Below are 22,516 nucleotides of genomic sequence, written 5' to 3' on the forward strand. Positions count from 1 at the left end.
GGGAGACCAGGTCACAGCAGGGAGACCACGTCACAAGAACCGACATCAAACATGAACAGTTATGTGGGCCTCTGTGAGGATTGCTAGGACCGATTATCTCCTAGTGTCCTTTGACTATCCCTTACAGCAGCTCTGTACCTGGGGCCCTGCTGCAGCCGAGCCTCATCCCTGCTCATGTGACCTAGTCCAGAAGCAAGTGTTGGGTTAATATCTCAGAGGGAGGTGATACTAAAGGAAGATGGGATAGGGCTGGTTTAGACCCCAGGACAGTTTCTGGACCTCAAGTCCATCCAGAGTCCATCCTTGAGTTAGGACCGTGCTGCCCTAACGCGCCTGTCTGATTCCTGGGAAGGAGAGAGTGGGGTGAAGAAGTAGAATGAACTGGGTGCTGGTTACAGTCTTTGCCTCGATCTGGGTGCTGGTTCTGTGTGTTCCATTTGAGGACATTCAGCAGCTGTTAACACTTGGGATACACATGTATAGGCACGTTATAGCTAATAAAAATTAGTTATAAAAGTAGGTATAATGATCTGTATCAGTTATTTCTGGAAGCTATGGACGACAAGGAGGGAGAATCCTTTGGACCCAAGGAAAACAAAAAGAGAGGAACGGGGCAGCGCCTGCAGCTCAAAGGAGTAGGGCTCCAGCCCCAAATGCCGGAGGTAGTGGGTTCAAACCCAGCCCTGGCCAAAAACTGCAAAAAAAAGAGAGAGAGAGAGAAAGGAACATTTTGTCCACTGGGGCATCCTGGGGTCTCAGGATTCACCCAGCCTCAGTGGAGGCCACAGTGATGGTGGTACCCTGTAGTCCCATTTGTAAACCCCTACTCAGTTACAGATGTGGCTACAGCTGGAGATACAGACAGATTTATAAACCTGGGAATTTTCACTCGCGTATTTGATGTTAACAGAAAAGTGTCTGAAAGGCCATACTCTGAACTGAGGACAGTGGTTACCTGGGTAAGTCATTTTTACTTCATTCACTTCTTCATTGTTTGATTATTTCTACAATAAACATGGTTTAGAAATTAGTTTACAACTTTTAAGTTATTTTTCCTTTCTTGCTTATTGAAAAATCTTTACCCATCTTAGGCCAGGCACAGTGGCTCATGCCTATAATCCTAGCACTCTGGGGGACCGAGGTGGGTGGATGGCTTGAGCTCAGGAGTTCAACACAAGCCTGAGCAAGGTGGGCATGGTGGTGGGCGCCTATAGTCCCAGCTACTGGGAGGCTGAGCCAAGAGGATAGCTCTAGTCAAAGAGTCTGAGGTCGCTGTGAGTTCTGACGCCAGAGCACTTTACCCAAGGTGACAAAGTGAGAGTCCGTCTCAAAACAAAAAAAAAATTAATTAATTAAAAATAAAGAAGTATCTTTACACATCCTTTAATGTGCAACCTTTTCCCCACAGATACTTTCTGTGGCTTCTTGGTACAGATTTCTCAAAGCCTCATCCTCCCACACAGACCATCTGTCCCAAGATCACCTGGTTAAGTCTGCAGATTTGTGGACCCCTCCCAGGCTTGCTGAAGTAGAATAACTGGGGCCCACACATCTGTATTTTAAGTTCATTCTGCTGCTGGCTCTAGTTTGATCATCTTTAGATTAGATGGTGAATTTCTTTCTTTTCTAGGCATCCCAGCCTCCTAAATGTATGCAATAAACTCAGGATTTATTTTCTCCTGTATCTGTCTCCTCCGAAAGACTACAAGTCCCTCAAGGGCAGGGACTGTATGCAATTCAATTCAGTTTCCTCAAGGTCTGCCCCAGAACCCACAACAGGAAGTGTTCGATAAATAGGTGCTGAGTGAATGAATGAATGAACAAATGAATGAATGTGGCTCTATCGTCACACAATCACTGGAGTCCCAAGAATGAGACCCACGTGGTGGGCCCAGTGCAGATACATAGCAGGGCTCGATTTGGGTACATTTTTCCCCTCTAAGGATTCCAGCCTCTGGTCCCAGGCTGCCCTAAGTGCAGAGGAGCCAGACTTGGCCAGACAGGAGGGAAGCCCCAAAGGCCAGTGAGACCAGTCAGAGGAGCAACCCAGTGACCCAGACGATGGGGTGCAGCTTCCGTGCACCGTACTCTCTCTCCGTTAACCTTAAAGGAGCTGCCACCTAAATCACAAGCTGTACAGTTCCCAAGATGAAGGACCCCTGAGCCCAGAGAGTCTGAACTCTGCTGACAGCACAAGAGTGGTCACAGGCCTACGACGCTGCAGGGCCAGCAGCCGGAGTTCAAGTTCCTGTCCAAGTTGTTCACTATGTGATTTGGGGTTGTTTCCCCTGAAGCCTCAGTTGCCTCATCCATAAACTGAGAAAAACAAGAGGACTTAACTCCAAGGACTATTGTGTCCTGTTAGACAATCCAAGCTGCAAATAGTCACCAAGCTGTCCAGCGCTATCCCAAGTGCTAGAAGAGCTAGAAGGAGAGCAGTAAGTAAAACATGCCTGAAACCCTGCCCTGAGGGCTCCATTCGTGCAAAGCTGAGCCCCTGCCACAAAATAATCACTCTCGGTAGGCAGAGGAGACTCCTTACAGCCAGGCCTGACCAGGCTTACAGTGGAGTCTCTTACAGCTGTCTGTCAGCTTCTGGATGGCAGAATTCAGACTCTCCAAGAAGAAGGTAGCAAAGTCACCCCTGGATCTTGGTGACTTTAAATAAAGGAGAGACAGTTAATGGCCAAATAATAGCTCTGAAAATTACAAGTCTGTAATACCAAACTCATTCTGGCGATGGCAGAGGCAGTGCTTCTTAGGGCCCTGAAGCCTGGAGAGACAGAAGTTGTATAAACAAGGCACTTGGGGAGGACAGGACGCCAAAACATGTCCCCAGCCACAGTGTGGGCTCTGCAGACTCCCTCGGCTCCGCTTCTTGGAAACAAGTAGCTCCCTTTTGCCAGAAAAAAAAAAAACAAACATAAACATGATTCAGTGGGTACCTCGGGGTCCTTGAGGTGCGAGTGGGTCTGAATATGTTAGCAGTGACTTTCCGGGCACCCCAGCACCACAGGGAAGAAGCCTAGTTTCCTGGAAGTGAGCATGGCCTGAGTGTGTGTGTGTTTATGCCAGTGTCCCTGGTTCATGCTCGTGTTTACACGCACTTCTGTGTATTTGTATACATGTGTGCTTATGTGTCCGCGTGCTTTTGTGGGAATGTGTGCATGTGTATGTTTTTGCCTGCAGTTCTGAAGATCTGGGTTTGTAACTCCTATGTGCATTCGTGTGTGTGTGTGTGTTTGGTGTCGGTACCCCTGTTTGCGTGTATCTCTGTCAGTGTGCTTGGGCAACTGCAGGCATGCTTTCATGATGAGCAGGAGAGAGGAGAGATGGAAACAGAGACAATGAGGAAAGGCCTGAGCCAGCAGAGGGTGGAGTTCAGAGCCTACCTAGAGATGGGAAGTATGTGCTGAGGCAGGGACTTGAACTATCCCCATCCGGGAAATGATGAGGAAACAGAGTGTCCAGCATGACTTCCAGAAAGGGCTTCCTGAGCTTTCTCAGATCTGGTGACTGCTCTGACCTCAGAGCAGAAGACAGTTCCATGGGTGTCCCAGCATGGTCCCGAAAGGGCTCTCCTGCAGCCTCCTCAAGGGGGCTGCTGGGCCATTAAGTGTCACACATGGACTTTTTTTTAAATTTCAGATTAATATGAGGATATAAATAATTAGGTTAATTGTTTGCATTTGTAAAGTAAAGTTGTAGTTGAGCCCTTCACCCAGGAGGCATGCCATGTACCTTACACCGTGCACCTTATGTGAGAGCTTACCAATCCCCTCCCTCTTCCCCTCTCCCCTTCCCTCCTTCCTCCTCCCCCTCACTTGAATTTAATTGTGTTTTTCTCTCTTGTGGGCATGTAGTTGTTTATCTATTGATTTTGTATTGTGTACATTGGATACTTGCTTTTCCATTCTTGTGATGCTTTACTAAGAAGAATGTGTTTCAACTCCATCCAGGTTGATACAAAAGATATAAAGTCTCCACCTTTTATATGGCTGAATAATATTCCACCATATACATATACCACAGTTTATCCATTCATGGGTCAATTGGCACTTAGGTTGATTCCGTGTCTTGGCAATTGTGAATCGAGCTATGATGAACACTCTGGTGCAAATGTCCTTATGTTAAAAGGAATTTTTTTCTCCTAGGTAGATACCTAGTAATGGGATTGCAGTATCAAATGGAAGGTCTACTTCTAGCTCTTTGAGGGTTCTCCATACTTCTTTCCATTCTATTAGTTTGCAATCCCACCAGTGGTGTTAAAGTGTTCACTTCTATCCACATTGATGCCAGTGTCTGTAGCACTGAGATTTTGTAATGTGGGCTAGTCTCACTGTGGTCAGGTGATATCTCAGAGTGATTTTGATTTGCATTTCTCTGATGATTAGAGATGATGAGCGTTTTTTCATGTGTTTGTTGGCCATTCATCTGTCCCTTTCAGAGAAGATTCTGTTCATGTCTCTTGCCCATTTATAAATGGAATTGTTTGCTCTTTTCTTGTTTAGTTTGAGTTCTCTGTATATTCTAGTTATCAGCCCTCTGTAAAATTCATAGCATGCAAATATCTTCTCCCATTCTAAAGGTTGTCTATTTGCATTAGTTGTTGTACCCTTAACTGTGTAGGAATTTTCAATAAAGAGGAATCAGGAGACCACATGTCAGCCCCTAACTTCAGAAATCCCTAACTGTAGAAATTAAGATGTTCTAACCCAGTGGTTCTCAACCTTCCTAATGCCTCCTAATGCCACGACCCTTTAATACAGTTCCTCATGTTGTGGTGACCCCCAACCATAAAATTATGTTTGTTGCTACTTCCTAACTGTAATTTTGCTACAGTTATGAATCGTAATGCAAATATCTGATATGCAGGATGTATTTTCATTGTCACAAAGGGATCACAACCCACAGGTTGAGAACCCCTGTACGAGAGGGGAATGAAGGCTTCCCCCTAAGTCATGGGCACTTTGGGGGAAATCTAGGAAAAGAATAACATGTAAGCCCAGCCCAACCCCTAGGCTTTCACCATTCTTCATCAGCAAGGGCAGCACTGTGGATGTCACAGAAGCTGCTAATACCCCCACCTGCCCCCTGGGGGAGGCTGGGCCCAGGCTCCACAAAAGAGCACCGGGCATCATTCACACAGGGCACTCCACTGCTGGAGGAATTGCTGTCTGCAGAGGTCTCCTTGAAACTGAGATATTGGGCTCCCTAAGGACAGTGACACGTCAGCACCAGCTGAGCATGGATGATAAGGTGAGAAAGAACAGCCCCCAAGAGAAGGGGCAGACACTTCAGGGAAACTGAGGGCTTCTCAGGCTTGGGGAATTTAAATCAAAGAATATTTTAGTTCCATTCTCATGGTGGTAGTTTCCCTGGGCTCATCCTGAAACTGGGAGGGCCTAGATTAGCAGTTTACAAGGACCACCGCCCTGGACTCCAGCTGCTTCTGGCCTCCACTTCCTCATGTCAGTTTCCTCTGAGACATTTCTGAGCCTGCTGCTGACCATAGCCGCTCCCAACAGAGCACACAGAGCTTCAAGAGAGGAGTCTCTGCCTTGCCTTCAGCCTCTGACTTCAGGCACTCAGGCCACTCCTGGGGACAGGTGGCTGCCATCCCCATCCTAGGATCTTCTTACAGGTCTCAGCTGCAATGTCTATTATTTTCAGTAGGAAGGACAAGAGGAGGGACTCAAAATTCAAGCTGGGATTATAAAAAACATTAGTTTATCTGTCCACCTGCACAAGGGGGCACTCAGCAAATACAGAGTGAGGACAAGACTCTGCCTTCTCCACAAACACACTCAGACCCCACTAATGAGAAGCCAGCAGGTGCAGCCTAGGCTGATCCCTTTCCCAGCCACCTCAGCCCTCTCAGTCTCCTTCTGTTCCATCTTCAATCAAGGTAGCACTTTTTTCTTGACTGGTAAATTCTGCTATAGGGCCCTGGCAGCCCTGCAACCCTACATGCACCTGGCTAGAACTCAAAGCTCAACTAGAATGGGAATTCAAGATGGGCTGTAAATGGTCCAGGGCTTTTATCATCCCTGTGTGTCAGCCCTTCCAGGGAACACCTAGCGAGAGCACCTCATGCAAGGTACATGGCCATTCCACTCTCAGTGAATACCAATTACCATCATCACGAGAGGAGAGACCGCTGTGCCCTGGCACTGAGACCAGCGAAGGGTAGTGAGCATGAATTATGTATTACACAAGCAATAGAGATAAGAGTGGAATGGGGGGAAATCATAACCCTATTAATAATGGAAGTGCAGTTTGTAAACTCTCCACCAGGAATAATTTGCATTGCAGTATAAACAGGGAGAGGAACGCAGAGCAGCCGGCAATGGCGCTTCAGGAAAATGTAAAAGCCGCCATTTCAAACATTACAAGTCATGATTAAATTATAAGAATTTGTTCAGCAGAGTGTACAAGGAGAGGGCATGTGCTCTGACTCCATCTGAGCACAGGGTCAGCCCTTTCTGCACGTGTCTGCCAGGAGCAGGAACCAAGGACTTGGGTCCTTGACACCTTGGCAATTACTATATCATTATTATTGGTTGTTGAGCGCTCACCACGCACACCACCCTAAGCTTGTTGTGTGCAATAGCGGTTAGTTCTAGAAGCAACTCTATGAGGACACACTATTACATCTCCAATTTATAAAGGAAGAAAACAGGATAAATTATTTGCCTTGCTATACAGTTATTGATGTTGTAGTGCAAAATTTGGACAGTCTGAGCCCTGAGCCCACTTTCCTGAAACACTATACTCTGGGATATTTTTGGTAGCTACTCAGGTGCTCCTTGATCAGCCTCTCCACTAGGGCTGGTGGAACGCAAAACTGGAGCCATCTTTATAAAATGGAGACTGACAGCAAGTTAGGAAATTGATCAACTCAAAGTCTCCTCTATTTCCAGGAATTTGTATAATACTTAACATTAGGTACTCAGATGTAAAAGTGTTGGGTATGAAGATGGTTTTTATTACTACATCATCATGTGAAAAAAAAGAAACAACACAAATGCCTGATCCTTGTTGAATCATTAAATAAACCATGATGAAATGTCATGCATCCAAACGAAGCGGTTGTTGATGAAGAATTCATTATAACATGGGATGTGCTTGTGAAGTGAAGCAAGCTAGATGTACAAGGATACACTCAGGGTGAACTCCACGGGGTCAGACCATGTATAGAAAAGTGTAGGCCTGTGCCCACGAGGTTAATAAGCTTCTCTGTGTCTCAAAAGCGTGAACGTTTTCTTTTCTATTTTCTGCATTTTGCAAGCATGTGTTACTTTTATTTTGTTGTTGTTGTTGTTGTTGTTGCTGTTGCAGTTTTTGTCTGGGGCCAGGCCCGAACCCGCCACCTCTGGCATATGGGGCCATTGCCCCACTCCTTGAGCCACACGTGCCGCTCTACTTTTATAATAGAAACCGTATATAGATAGATAGAGATATCTTGATATAGATATATAGATGTAGTGGTTGATTCTGGCACATAGTATATGCAAATCTGAAGGTGCGTTCACCATCTTAATTGGAGACAGTTGGAGACACCAAGCACAGTGAGAGCAGCCCTCTTTTTTCCCAGCTTGTCACCCCTATGCTCTAAGTCCTGTGGCTCCCACTAGCCCAAGGAGTCTCCCTCACTCTGAGCACATCTTCCACAGAGCTGTCAGCTCAGGACTCCTTGGACCTGAAGACAGAAGTGCTCTCTTCTGCACGGGTGAAGAGCACCCAGCATATTAGGCACTTCCCTCCCTCATCACCAGTGATGGAGAAGCACCTGCAGCCGTTTGTCTGCACAACTAGAACCTAACAACCCCATGCTTACTCCCAGGCAAATAAGGCAAATGGAGCATCCCAGAAGCTGAAGCCAGGATTTCCTGCCCTCACTGAAAAAGCACTTGCCTGAGAGGTACTCCTGGTTCTATCCTGACCACCTGGCTGTGAAAGTTCAGGTGAGTCCCCTGAGTTCTCTACCCTGCAGTTGCCCCACACATAAAATCAAAGCGCTGGACTTGAGCATGTGAAGGCCCTTTTCCTCCCATGAGACTGTCTAAACTTGAGCTCATAAGAATTTGAGGCAAATCCAAATGTGAAATGTTTTATCGCAAGTGTAGAACATTGGTGTGCATGGCAGCATGAAGGCCTAGCTGCCTTCCCGGTGCAGGAGCTGACTGCACAGACAGCAAGGGAAGTTGGGCTATAGGAAGACACAGATTGCAGGGAGGCTGTGGGGGGCCCGGACTGTGGAGGCCATGGCTGAGCCTTGGGCCTCCCTGCTTGGCCAAGTGTTGCCGTCTGGAGCAGACTCAAACTTGACAGGCTCCAGCGACCTGTGAGTATCTTAATGATGCAAACCCCAGCAAGGTCAGGCCAGGCCTCCTCGTGGAGGAGGATGGAAGCCAGAAGATAACCAGCTTCTCCAAGAGGGGAGTGGCACACAAGGAGCAGAATGTCATAGGAACTGGGGGCACAGAAGCCATAGAACTGCCAGGAGGCTCTGAGCCCAGGTTGCAGGGGGAGGGAGGACTGGTCGCCAACCACACACCCCACTGTCCTCTGCACATTATTAACATTCCAAGGAGGAGAGGCAGATAATTAATGTCATCATGATGACTTCCTCCCCCAGTACCCGTGCCTCTCCCCTGCACACACAGTCCCCAGCCAAGGCCAAATAAGGGCTGAGATTTGCCGGAAGAGAAGTGATCCCAATTAGGAAAATGACCCAGAGGCCCCTGCATCCCATTCCCCTGTTCATCCTCCCCAGTATCCCTCATGAGGCCCCGTACCTGAATGCTGGGCACACAGGCATGCAGTCGGCGCTCAGTAAATGTCTGTTGGCTCTGAACCAGGTAGATGTTCTCTTAGCTCGAATAATCCCCCCAGTGCCCCATGAAAGACCACTTCCCAGGAATGACTAAGAACTTTTAGCATTAGTCTGGTTCTTCCCCTAAAATGGTGACCTCCGTCTTTGCCGCCTACACCTGGGAAGGTCTCCTCACTGACTATGTCCCAGGGGCTCACGGTGGCAGAGCCTGGGGGGCTTTCTCACAGCTGCCTTTGCCACTTCCTTCTGGTTGGGGCCCTGCTGCCCTGGTGGCTGATGCCGTTTGTCAGCCACCACCCAGGGGTCATGGAGAAAGTTTGCCCAGGTACCTGTCATAACCCTGGTACAGCCATAGGTTATGACACCTTGTCACAGTGTCACCCTGACCTGATCTTATTGGTCTTTACATGTTGCTGTCCAGAGAGACCTCAGGAGACATCAGTGGCTGAGAAGGGAGGGAGAAAGGGTGTCCCTGGAGCCCAAACTCCCCTCCCTATTTCTGCAGCAAAAGGCAGTCACAGAAATGCAGGGAGGAGAGAGCAGAGCACTTGGGGGGCCTTGTAAACCCTGAGAGTAACTGGGCAGAAACCTGGTCAGCACAGGGGCTGCCCAGCACAGGGCACCCAGTCACTGCAGCACCCCTTTCAGGAAACAATTATGAGAAAATCAGGACGCACGTAGCCAAAGACTGCAGCATTTATAAGAGTGGACAATCAGAAGTGCCACCATTTAATGTGCTACTTTGGGCAAGACACTTAACTCTCCAAGCCTCAGTTGCATTGGCTCTGAAATGGGAAAAATGATAACCTTCACTTCCGAATGTGCTGCAAAGGTAAAATGTCCTGTTGCATGGGAAGTGCTTTGCTCTGTCACAAGAACAAAGTTGCAGTGTGAGTAAATGGTATTTAGTAAATAGCCGTTACTGAAATCATATCCAAAAATGCCGTTACTGAAATCATATCCAAAAATAACGTATCAGTGGCACAAATGGTGGCGTGCCAAAAGAGCATGAAATAATACCTGTATGTCTCATATAAGATGTGCATATTTTTCATACAAAATGGGGCATGAGCTTTATTTTCATATTGGAATTTCAGGGTTGTGAAGAGGCAACCTGCATGTAAGTTTCACTATTGAGAACAGGACTATCTTCATGGAATGTAAGAGGGGCCCAGGGGGCCTGTTTCTCCTGAAAAGTGACTTAGTTTGTGTGTGTATGTAGGTGGAATGATTATGTTTGTGTGTGTGTATGTTGTATTTGTATGTGTGTATTTGTGTATGTGTGTAAAGTGTATGTGTATGTGTGTGTGCGTGTATGTCCACTGCTGTATATAGATCAAGAAAACCCAAACAAATGCTCAACAAAACAAAACAACTCATGATTTTCCAAGCAGTGTTTCCAGATTGTTCTCCACCACCCGGGGGGCCTGTTCAAAATCCAGATGCCTGATCAGAGGAGGGGGCATCCTAACTCTGAATGCGTGGATTCACAGGGATTCACAAAGGCAGCGTATGAAGAATTTGGTTACTGCAAGAATAGGGATCTGACCCTATTCACTCTCAAATCACCAATGAATGACATAAGGCCAAGAACACAGGCGATCTAAAAAAATGGCTGTTGAATGAATGAATCAGTCAACCAATTAACAATTCATGCATCTTTCCAGCTTTGAGGAAAATAAATAAATCCTGAATATGAGAATATAAGTTAAGTCCCCTAAGGATGGGAATCACAAACATAGATGTTCAATAAATGTACTGAATTAATGAATTTTTACTAATATTGTTGAAAAGAAGGCTCTTCTTTTAATAGAAAGTCTGTCTTCCTTAGCTGAGTTCATGGTCACAGGGGAAGCACGAAGGAGCAGGATGAACTTTCTGCAGGGCCCACCCCTGCCAGCACATGCTCTGGCCACAGGCGTGTGGGCAAATCTCACCCTCATCGCAAAAGACTGAATTAAGACCAAAACTGAAAACAACACCTGTCAAATGCATCTGGTTTACCAGAGTTCTCAAGATGCTTCACTTCATTTTAGCCAAGACACATTGGAGCAAGGACCTTTCTCACAGACAAGATAAAGTGACCTGTCCAAGACCCTTCACTACACAGCAGCATCACCAGGCCAAGGATCCTCTTTGTCTAACTCCACTCTCAGGATTTTTTCCTGCTGCCTCAATGGTAAGGAAAGACTATAATTTTTTTTTTGCTTGCTCTTCTCAGCTCAATCATAAGCAGATTCCAACTCAGAAACACCCAGCTAAATGTGTTGGATGTGCCCCTACAAGGTTTAAGAAACAAAAGATTATTTCACAGGTGTGAGCAACTCTGATTCACCGGCTTTGAATGGCTGAACTGGTTTGGCTTGTTGACACACAAATGCAAAAGCCATTAGGAAGTTCCAGTTCCAACCCTGGATTTTGTTGTTAAGTACCCACGTCCCAAAATGTTCTCCATTCCTTACTTGGAGTTTCAAAATCGTGCAATAAATGTAAAATACAGAGAAGTTAAAAAATAATACTGGCAATGCCAAAGAGGAAAACAGAAAGAAAGAAAGAAAGACAATATTTTTCAAATATTTTCCCAACTGTCATTTTAATAATGGCCTAACAACAAAGTATGCTAATTTCCTTCCACAGATACCTGTGAATGCAAATGCAAAACAAATAGTAATTAATGTCTCTGTGTGAAAATCAGGCTGTTGGCATTAATTCTGCATCAGACCTGAGATTATGCACAATTCAAAATCATGGTCTGTTTTCAGCTGCAACAGTGACAATTATAAAAAAAAGAAATGGCTTAGAAAAGGCTCTAGGGTTAACAGGATCCATATAACCATCCTTGATATGACATCCGCAGCTTCCCCCCAAAATAGGCTCAGCACCTCCCACCCACAGATCCAACCAATCCCGGATAGAAAATATTCAACAGAAATAAATAAATAAAATTAATAACGCAACAATAAAAAATACAAACAAAACAACACAGCGTAACAACTACTCGTATAGCATTTATGTTGTGTTAGGTATTGTACGTAATCTGCAGATGATTTCAGTACACAGGAGAATATGCACAGGTCAGATGCAAACACTGCATCATTTTATGAAAGGGAGTTGAGCACCCACAGATTTTGGTATCTGTGAGTGATCCCGAAACCAATCTCCGGTGGATACCAAGGGACAACTGTATACACAAATGCTAAAAAATATAATCAATACAGTCTCAAACAGAGCCAGCGTTTTGCTAATTGTAGCATAAAAGAGAGCTGATAAAAATCAAATCAGTTGTAATGTGCACATACAGACTTTGGAAGCAAGAGTCGTGGGGCTGGCCATCACCGTTAAACCCTAGTTCATAAGCAGAAACCCCCAATCTTCACTGATTAAAATAACAGACACCCTCTACTATGCTCCAAGAGCTCCCTAAAGTCATCCTCCCTGAAACCACCAGGAATGGTTTTCTGCTTCAGTTTATAGACTGTCATCTGCCTACTACTTAGCCGTGGAGGGAAGTGGAAGAGATCCAGGGTAGGATATGAGGTCGGCATCAGGCAGACAAAGTCGTAAATGGAGGCCTGGGAGTTGTGCTTCTTAGAGGTTGTGAGGTTTCAGATACTATCCCTACCACAGAAAAAAGAGAGAGAATATCGTAGAATACCCAAAATCAAATCATCTATTTCACACTCAAAGAAGCAGGCATCAAAAGATCTCATGATGTTCGGCAAAGCACACTATAAAAATAGAAATCCTCCCCAGGATTAGAAATAGAAATCCTCTCTGTCCAGTGTAACAGGCACCACCGGTACGTGGCTACTTAAATTTAAATGGATTAAAACTAAGTAAAATTAAAGATCGGGTTCCTAAGTTCAGTTCATAACCACATTTGCAGGACTCAGTAGCCACTCAGCCAGTGGCCAGCACATTAGACAGCCTAGATAGGGAACAACTCCATCTCAGCAAGTTCTATCAGACACCTTCAGTCTAGAGCTCATGAAAATTAATTCCAAGTAGGGGATCACGTCTATATACAAATCCTACCCCACTCTATGCATGTCCCCAGGAGGGAGACCTGTGTGGGATGCAGTGAAGGAATCCTTGTTCTCTGGTCTCTGGTTGACATCAGCAAATGAGATCACAAGTGTGACATTTGTAGCACTGGAGTAAAGTGGGGATATTGGTTGCTCTGGCTTCATCCTCCTAATCAGTGTGACTTAGATGTCTTAAAAGTTATAATTCCTGTCAGGCAGCTTCCCACACAGCAGTTCTTTCTGGGTTCTGGAAACACTTCCCTGTCCCCATTACCCTTCAGGCTCACAGTTAGACTCAGGGTGCTCTTATCCCTATCTAGAGTCCCTAAACTCTTTCCACACCTTTGGAAATAATCTCTTAATAAATCTCTTACCAGTCACCCACTCTACAGAATAATTAATCTGTTTCCTGTAGATACCCTGATGGGTAAACACCTGTCTAACTTAAGGGGATGACTTCATGAACACCTGCAGAGACAATGGGATCTGTAGCCCTTGGAGGCAAGTGGTGCATTTAGAAATACCTGTCTTCATTTAAAAATGGTGAAACAAAGGGGAATAACACAGGGATTGGTAAAGTTTCTCTATAAAAGATCAGATTGTAATATTTTAGGTCATATACAGTCTCTGTTGTAATTACACTACAGTGGGAAAGCAAGCAGCCACAAATAATACATAAATGAATGTGGCCGTGTTCCAATAAAACTTTATTTACAAAAACAATGAGCAGGCCAGATTTGGTCCATGGACTGTAATTGGCTCAATGATGTAAAGAAAAAGCATGCATCTGAATTTTTTTCTTAAAAAAAAAAAGTAGAAGAAACTGTATATGTATGTGTGTGTGTGTGTATTTTTAACATATGTATAGATAGATAAATAGCAATAAGGCATGAATTCTAGGGGGAGAAAAGAAGATGAAAAATTAACAAAATGCAAAAGCAACATACAGGTTAAGGTAAATAAAAAAATCTGGCTAAGATAACAAAGGAGGCAGAGAAACAATAAATGCACTTTTAGAATTATAGTTACATTAGAAGCAATAAAGAACAGAATTTACACTGCAGAAAACTAAGCTTTCAGGAAATAACAAACTTGAAATGTATCTTTCAGGATCTAGAGTCAAAAATAAGCAAATAGATGACTTATATAAAAAATAGAGAAAAGTAATCCAATTTACAAAAATAAAAAATCTTAGTATTCCTTTAAAAAGTCTCTAAAATGTAGTGACTCTGAGGACAGGTGCAGTGGCTCACATCCTTATGCTTTGGGAGGCTGGGGTGAGAGAATTGCTTGAGGCTAGGAGTTCAAGACCAGCCTGGGCAGCATCGTGAGACCCCCCATTTCTACAAAAATTTAAAAAATAGCCAGACAAGGTAGGCACACTTGTAGTCATAGTTATTCAGAGGTTGAAGTAGGAGGATCACCTGAGCCCAGGAATTCAAGCCTTCAATGAGCTATGGCCACACCATTGCTAGCCTGGGCAGAAGAGTGAGATCCTGTCTCAAGAAAATAAAAGTAATGACACTAAAACACCAATCAAATCCTTGAGCTGAAAAAGAAAAAGACCTAAAATTGGGAAATAAAATGGTATATGCTGCACCAAGCATAATTAAGTTAAAAGAAAGAAACCCACAGCTTGATAGCAAGAAAAAAATAAATTGTAAATATCCCAGGCAGAAAGCAAAGCAAAGCAAAAATAATAAAAAACATATTGTTTGCAAGAGATTGCAAAGAAAAACAATTCAGGCTGGGTTGACCTCAGAACTCTCCTTGATGAAAAATTGAAAATAAACACAATGACCCACAGTGTGGAAATGGTTAGGTGTCCATACAGAGCAAGCAGATGTTAGAATATTATGTAACTATCAAAAGCAATATAGGAAAATGTTTAGAAAGACACACAAAAATGTATATAATATGTACAATACATTTATTGTATGTCCTTCTAGCTTTATATCTACTTATATCCACAAGTAGGAAAACATCGTGAATACTATTTGCACAAACTTTACTACTCATGATTTAATTCCCCAATAAGCCTGTGAAATAGTAATAATATGCCCACAGCCCAGTTAAGGAACGGGGGACCAGAGAAGTCATGAGCTTGTTTAGCTCATCCAAACTCAGCGGCATAACCAAGATTCCAATCAAAATCTAAAAGGGATTATTTTTCCCCCGCCCTATGTTAGTGAGAAGGGAGCCTGAGCTCTAGGAGGGGAAAGGTGATGGGAGGACAGAACGAAGCTGAGTCCTGAGAGCAGAGACTCCCCCATGGTCTTGGTGCTATCAGCTGGACCAGCAGAAACAGTTTTTCTTTATCCACTATAGCAGGGAGATGACCCTTCAGAATATCATCAGTGGCCCATCTCCTTCTGGTCCTGATCTTGCACCACCACCCCAGGGAGTCAGGAAAAGCCAACAGAATTCAACAGAAACCCCAGGGCTGGCCACCTTGAAGGATGACTGATCTTTCACCAATTTGTTGAGGTAGGAATTCAGTGGTGTAATTTCCTTACATCGCTGTGGTGCTTCTCTGTTTACAGTTAGAAAAACACTGGAAAGAAAGTTGCCATTCCCTACTCCAAAACAACAGATCAGGAGCAAAGCTATAAGGATCATACACGGCTCTGAAATGTCTACTTCTTCAGAAGGAGGTCTAATTTTCACACTGGGCTTACTGATGGAATTAAGTCTTTGGGAAGTTTAAAGGTGGGCATTGATAGGACAACCAAAAAGGAAAGAAGAGAAAGAAAAAGATTTTAAAAATGGGATACCTTCCCCTCCCCAGAGGGGCCAATAGAGAAGGGGGCATTTGTTCTGGACTTTCAAGACTTTGTTCAGTAATTCATTTATTCACCCTACTCATCTTTATAAAGCGTCGGGGATAGGATTTGGCTCACATGATACAAAGAGGCATCAACCTACTGTCCCCATGTCCAGGATCAGTCTGGAAAGGTGGAAGTGGGGATGTTTAACAAGGAAGGAGTCACAAAAACCACTGTGTGGTTCAGAAAGCTCCATCTGTGAAACAGGCAAGCAGGAGAGCTTTCTTACATTGGGCAAATGTGTATTGAAAGAAAACCAAAATGCACCCAAAGCAATGCTATACACCTACACAAACATATAAAGACATAACCTGAACATCTTATCACATTTATGAGGTCTGGTGCCTTTGAGGAGGGGGAAAAAATTAAGAGAATTAGAACACAAAGGACTTCACATCTGCCTTTCAAAATACCAACCCAGGAATGGATTAACAAGCTGTGGTATACATATACCATGAAATACTATTCAGCCATTAAAAAAGGTGGAGACTTTACATCTTTTGCATTAACTGGATTGAGCTGGAACACATTCTTCTTAGTAAAGCATCCCAAGAATGGAGAAGCAAGAGTCCAATGTACACAGTTCTAGTACGAAGGCAGTAGGTGATCTACTCTCAGAAAAGAAAAACTCAGATCAATTCCAGGTGCAGAGCAGGGGAATGAGGGAACAGGGAAAGGGGAGGAGGGAGGGAATGGGATCACCGTGTATGGCACACCTCTTGAGGGCAGGGCACAATTACAACAGGGACTTTACCTAACATATGCAATTACTGTAAACTAATTTTACCCTTAGTGAATCCCAAATAATAATAATAAAAAAAAACATTCTTAAAAGGAAGGCTCAAAATAAAGACAACATAGAAAGAAAACACAGCATGTAACCACGGTTAAGCAATGTTCTCACTTAGGCAATCCCGTCTGTGCCGTTAGACTCAGGACCGTGGCTCCCTTTGGCAGGGCAGAGGGAGATCAATAAAGGGGGAGCAAAAGGGGAGGCTGGCAATATTCTAGGGTTTTTTTGCAGTTCTGGTTACATGACGGTGGTCCCTTTGTGAAAATTTGACAGCTTCACAATTATGGTATGTGCCCTTTTCCATGGCGTGCAATGCAATTTCAATAAAGAGATAGGTAGAACAGGGTAGAGAATTGGCATTTGTTGATTTAGAGTGGCAAATAGATGGGTGTGAGCTATCACATCACTGCTCTTTTCTGTATTTTTAAACATTTTTTTCTGGTTACATAAATAATGAAAACTAGAAAAGACAAATCGAGATGCCATATGTTGGGTTTGGGGACGAGAGTAGCAGAGCAGGTGGGAAGTCAGTGCAAGAGCCTGCATGAGAGCAGATGAAACTAGAACTAGGAGAATGGCAGCAGGGAGAGATGAAGGCCCAGAATCTACAGGGCCTGTGACCCTGAGCCGTCCCTTCAGTCCGCTACAGACTTTGATCGGTCTGCCGCTGTGATCAACACCATGCATCCAGATCTCAGCCATCCTGAACACAGGAAGCGCATCTCAGCCAAGTGGGTGAGGTGTGTTTGGCCCTGAATTCCCTTTGCTGATGCCCACCCTCCTCTTATCCTGAACCCCCAGCCAGTCATCCCCTCAGAGCCCTATAATTGGCTTGAACACTAGATAGGAGACTCCCTGGGATGGGTATAATCAGCGTGATTAGTTTGTCTGATTAGCAAGCTCTCATTCTCCACCATCACCCACCTGAGTGGAGGCTGCAGGGCTCTGACAGCAGGTAGATGATGGCTCAGGGCTTCATCGTGCAGCAGGGTGCAGGGACACTGTAGGCAGCCACTCTGAATGACATGGAGCACCAAGCCCGCAATAGCACTGCCCAGAAGGAACTACTGAGAAAAAAGCAGTGGGAAGGCCAGTCCTCACCAGCAACGCCGAGCATCTCCACCTGGTGGCGCTCTGTGGGTTCCTGCACGTCCCACAGACCGTGCTTCCAGCTGGGACTTTTCCTCAGAATCTTACAGGCAAAGGGTTTCTGCCTCACTCCCTCAGGAGGAAGCAGCATGGGCCTGAGCATCTGTCCCCTCACCCTGCCCTTCCTGTGAGAAGAGAAATGATTGATCTGATGGGTGAGTAAAAGGAGATTTCCATCCATTGCACTGTATTTCCCAGAGTAGGCCTGCTATTCTGAATCATGAGAGCCTCCGTCCATCTCTCTGTCCCCTCTTCCTCTGGGCATTCATATTCTAATCAAAGAGAGCTTGCTTCTCTATATCCTTTCTGCAGTAAACCCGGGGATGGTTCCCTGCCTCCAGCAGACCCAAAGGGCCCCTGCTCTCTTGACTTCACCTTCTCACCCTGCAACTGGTTAAAAAAACTGAGTCAACCCAGAGGCCTGGGGAGAGGAAAAGCAAACTCCTTTTGGCCTAATGTTCCCCATTCATTTCTCCTTCCTGTCCCTTTGTCCTCTGCACGTACCACTGAAGACAAGAGTATATTCCTCTGCCCACTGAGGCTGGGCTCATCCATAGGGTTTGCTTTGGCCATGGGAATGTGAGTAGATGTTGATGGTGTGTCAGATCCAAGTCTTAGTGTGAGGAAGCATCACACGGTTCCTGCCTGACTGTGGAGGAAGCATGCCCAGCTGGCCCACTGGCCCATGGAGAAGGAGGGACATGTGACACTGGACCCAACCTGTAGCCTGGATTCAAGCCCAGCCTGGATCAGCTGATCTTCAGGTGGATGAGGGAGAATAAATGATTGCTGCTGGAAGACCCTGAGTTGTGGGGGGCTTTGTTATGCAGCACTGTTGTAGCAAGAGCTAGCTGATGCATCCGACCCTTCCTTGTTCTCCACTTCAGTAGAAAAAAACTACCACTTTGGGTCATGATGCTAATATTTTGTAATAAATGGGCTGAATTCTTCATGTTTTTACTTTATCATCCAGGCCCATGGAGAGAAATTTCAGTAAGTGGTAGAATTCAAGTATTAAGTCTGGGATAACCATTTGTCCCAGAGTACCTACTCAACCCTGGTTTATGCCTGTTACAGCAGTATAATTAATAATAACACCTTTCTCCTCAAATATACACCCTAGTTTGGATTATTATAGTCCCCCTAGGTAAACCCAACAATTTACCTGACCCATATCTTTCCTATGATAGCCATAGGCACCTCTTTGTGGTCAGTAGATACTATAGAATTTTTTTAACACCATGCTCTGGAAGTCAGGCAGCCTTGATAGTGATCCCCATGGCAGCAGGTGAGTAAAAGTAACTCTTTCCCTAAATGCAGTCTCTCTGTGTAAGGTTTTATAAAAGTGCTATGGGGTATTTTCTGAGAAATAAACTCCTTAATATGACTTCATGGTAAAAGTTCTATTTCTTTTATTCTCAGGAGTCCTAAGAAGAAAAATATACCCCCTGGCAGTGTTCCATAAAACTAATGATGTGGGGGAATACGTGAATAATTGCCTGAATCGCCGGGTTACATATCTGTTAGGAAGTCTCTTGGCGATATAAGGAAGGGGCTCAGGACAGCTAAATTGGAGTCAAGTGAAATAAACTCCCGCTGCATCAGCTGGACCATCTTGTGGGTCAAGGGCACTGTACCAGCCCTCTGCTTACTTTGCGAAGGTTGGGTCTCTAAGTCTTCTGGATTCACAGCAACAGAGACACAGAATGCCTGGAGGAAATGAGGAATAAACAAAGGCAAGATATTGCAGGGTCAGAGAGGGCAGAGCCTGGGCCAACTCGGCCAGGTCGGTGCCCCACAACTTAGTTCTAAGTGATGGAGGGGCCAGATGTGACACTTGGAGGGTGTCTATTGGGTCTTGATACAATAACAGATACTGTCCTCTAACTAGGGAGCATTGTATGTGTCTCTTGTGGATCAAGAATCATTCTCCAAAAATGGGAGTTGTCCAAAAAACCACAGGTGACAGCAGAAAGGAAAAAGTACCTGAGAAGAAAGTGCTTTAAAGGATAAAGAATGACACATCCTAACCTCATTCCTGTTTGTGGCTCAGAAGTGATTAATTTCCTGAACCCTGGCATGCAACGGTTGTCTAAGGAAAGCACCACAAAATATTCTTTGTCATCAATTGGGGTAAATGTGAAAATGTTTAACATGTATTTGATGTGTGCAAAATTAAATTAATGTATTCTACCAGTATTCATTGGACACTATTTCTATACCAGACCCTGCCTGAGGCACTGGAGATGGGCAGAAATGAAAGAGACATGGTCCCGGCCCTCATGGAACCTCGCTGCACACGATAACCTCTAGGATAGAGCACCACCAACCCATGGGCCCCACCCAGGATGAAGGACACCAGAAACTTCAACTACATTTGAAAACCGCTTGACCAACCCGCATGAATAAATGGATGGATGGAGTCTAAGTGTGGGGTTGTTCCTTGGGCAATATTAATGTGCTTCCTAATATTACACTTCCAAGATTACTAAAATGAAAGGAATTAAAGTCTTCATGAGAACGCCAAGTAATGAAATCTAAAAGATCCAAAAAGCAAGGAGAGGATCAATGTACTGAAACAGGCAGTCAGCCCGAGTCCCTTCTCATCCACACCACTCTCAGCCACCAGAAGACTGACATTCATTAGCATTATTTAGAGGCTGTCCAGGAGAAGACAGACATCCTCCATATCCTCAGGGAATTGGTTCGAGGACCCCCTGAAGATACCAAAATCTGCAGGTGCTCAGGTCCGTACTATAAAATGATATAGTACTTGCATATAACCCATGCACATCTGTGAATATATATTAAGTCATTCCCAGATTATGTGTAGCATCTAATCCAGTGTAAATGACTTCTGAGTAGTTGTTGTATTATATGCTTAGGGAAGAATAACAGGGAAAGGAGTCTCTACATGTTCACTGCAGACACACTCATCCTTTGTGTAGGGGGGTGCAAATATTTTCGATCTGTAGTTGGTTGAATCCCCAGACATAGAATCACGGAAAGAGGGAGGACTGCATTTCAGACTAGTCTTCCACCATGATATGGATATCTGGATAGAAGTGATATCCTTGAAATCTAACAAAATAGAAAATAGTGTCAGAGCCCAAGACACTGAGGCATGTCCTTTACCTGCAGGTTCTCTGGTGCCTTCGTGTCAGCACAAGCTTCCCAATTCCCTGTCTTCCTTCTTCTCATCCCTGTGCCTTCAAAGCAAATTGAGGCATTAGTTCAGCTGGGGCCATAAATCTCTCCTAAGACATACATATGAACCCATGTCAATTTTCTACCCCCCATGGCACGTGAAATATTTTAAACCATCTGTCCAATTGACTCAACCAGAAACCTCCACCCATTACATGTTCCCCTTCTCATCCCCAAACCTCAATTAGTCCTTCCTTCTAAATCTCATGAATCCCAGTTCTCCCAGCCTGTCCACTCTCACCCAGGTCTCCAGCACATCTCCCCTAGGTTGTAGGAGAACCACTACCGGCCTCCCCCCCACCGGGGCTCCTCCCTTGAAATCCACCCTATACACGGGAATCAGAGTGATCTTTCCAAAACAGACATATTCCCTGTTGGCCCCTGGAAACTTATCTGCAGTCTTTAGAGTGAAATCCCAGTGAGAGTGCATCTCACTACAGGTGTGGCGTCCTCAGTTTCTCTGACTCCTTGCTTTCTCTCCCTTTCAATCAATCGTGAGACCTTTTCATCTATCCCCGGGAACGCAACTGCTGCCTCCATCCCATTTCTCTCTTGACCTAAGCACCATCTCTTCACTCCTCAACGTTCTCCACTGTTCCCCAAGACAGTATCCCAAAGTCTCCCTGACATCAGCGACAACAGAGTATTACGTGAACCTGAACAATTCCCTCTCCTCCCCTGAAAGATAAGAACAGACAGTCCCAGTTCAGTCCTATTTGTGACTGAGCTCATGCGCCTCATTCAGTTCCTGAATCAAAGTAGGTGTTGGAAAAAGAACTTTTTGAATATCGAATGAACCCCTGAGCTGAAGATTACTGTGTGTTCATTCAATACCTAGTAGAGCCTTCGTAAGTTGACCACCTAAGCAACTGCATAAACTGGTCAACATAAGGAACTACTGTACTGAAGCGTACATGAGGTGCACATCCGGTCTATGAAAATCAGGTCAACTCTAGGAGGTGGTCAGTGTAGGGAGGTGGTCAACTATGGAGGGCCTGCTGTACATTAACCAAGGGCCTGCTATTTGTCAGGAACTGTTCTTGGGACACATCAGTAAAAAACACAAAATTTCCTGCCCAGCTGGAGATTATTTTTCAGCTTGAGTGAGATATTTATTTGCCTATTAACAAACATTTATTGAGCATAGAATCATAGCACACACAAAAATGATGGGGTGGCCTGGCTGGACACGTGCAGGACAGGTTGTTACTGAAATATTTGTCATTGCCTTTACTATTACAGTCCCGGAACTTCCCCGCATCCCCTCTTTTTGCTCTAATATAAAAAGTAAGACGCACAGTGGGAGCTGGGTCAAGGCTCAGGGAACACATAGTGACTGAGGACTTCCGAGAGCTCCCCGAGCAGCACTTAGAGACAGGTAAGCATATGAGCGTTACAAAACAAGGGAGAAGAGAAAGAAACCATTTTTCTAAGCCCCCTCCAGACAAAGGGAAAAGGGGTTTGCAAAATTCAGAGCACTGGGAGCAGAGGCTGATCTTTATGACCTAGTACAGAAGCTTGAGCCAAGGCAGCCTGTCTCAGGTTTTACTATAATGTTATGTACATAGTTGCCTAATTATTATGTCTCAATATGGGGGGCGGGGGGAGAAGGCAAGTGCTTTTCTACTCTCTATTTTCCTTAAAGATCTGAAGGTAATAAATTGTTCGTTTTATTCTT

General features: G+C 44.8%; 1 long non-coding RNA gene across 1 annotated transcript; it reads right to left on the reverse strand.

Annotated features, from left to right (window-relative positions):
* Positions 1-17,492: 17,492 nt before the first annotated feature.
* On the reverse strand, positions 17,493-20,940 carry LOC111724414. The gene is made up of 3 exons (XR_002772712.1): positions 20,767-20,940; positions 19,284-19,341; positions 17,493-17,549 (listed from the first exon to the last, which is right to left on the reverse strand). It is a non-coding gene; the product is annotated as an uncharacterized LOC111724414 (long non-coding RNA).
* Between the last annotated feature and the right edge of the window lie 1,576 nt (positions 20,941-22,516).

The sequence above is a fragment of the Otolemur garnettii genome, unplaced genomic scaffold (genome assembly GCF_000181295.1).
Source record: "Otolemur garnettii isolate 467f Iridium unplaced genomic scaffold, OtoGar3 scaffold00023, whole genome shotgun sequence".
Taxonomy (NCBI): domain Eukaryota; kingdom Metazoa; phylum Chordata; class Mammalia; order Primates; family Galagidae; genus Otolemur; species Otolemur garnettii.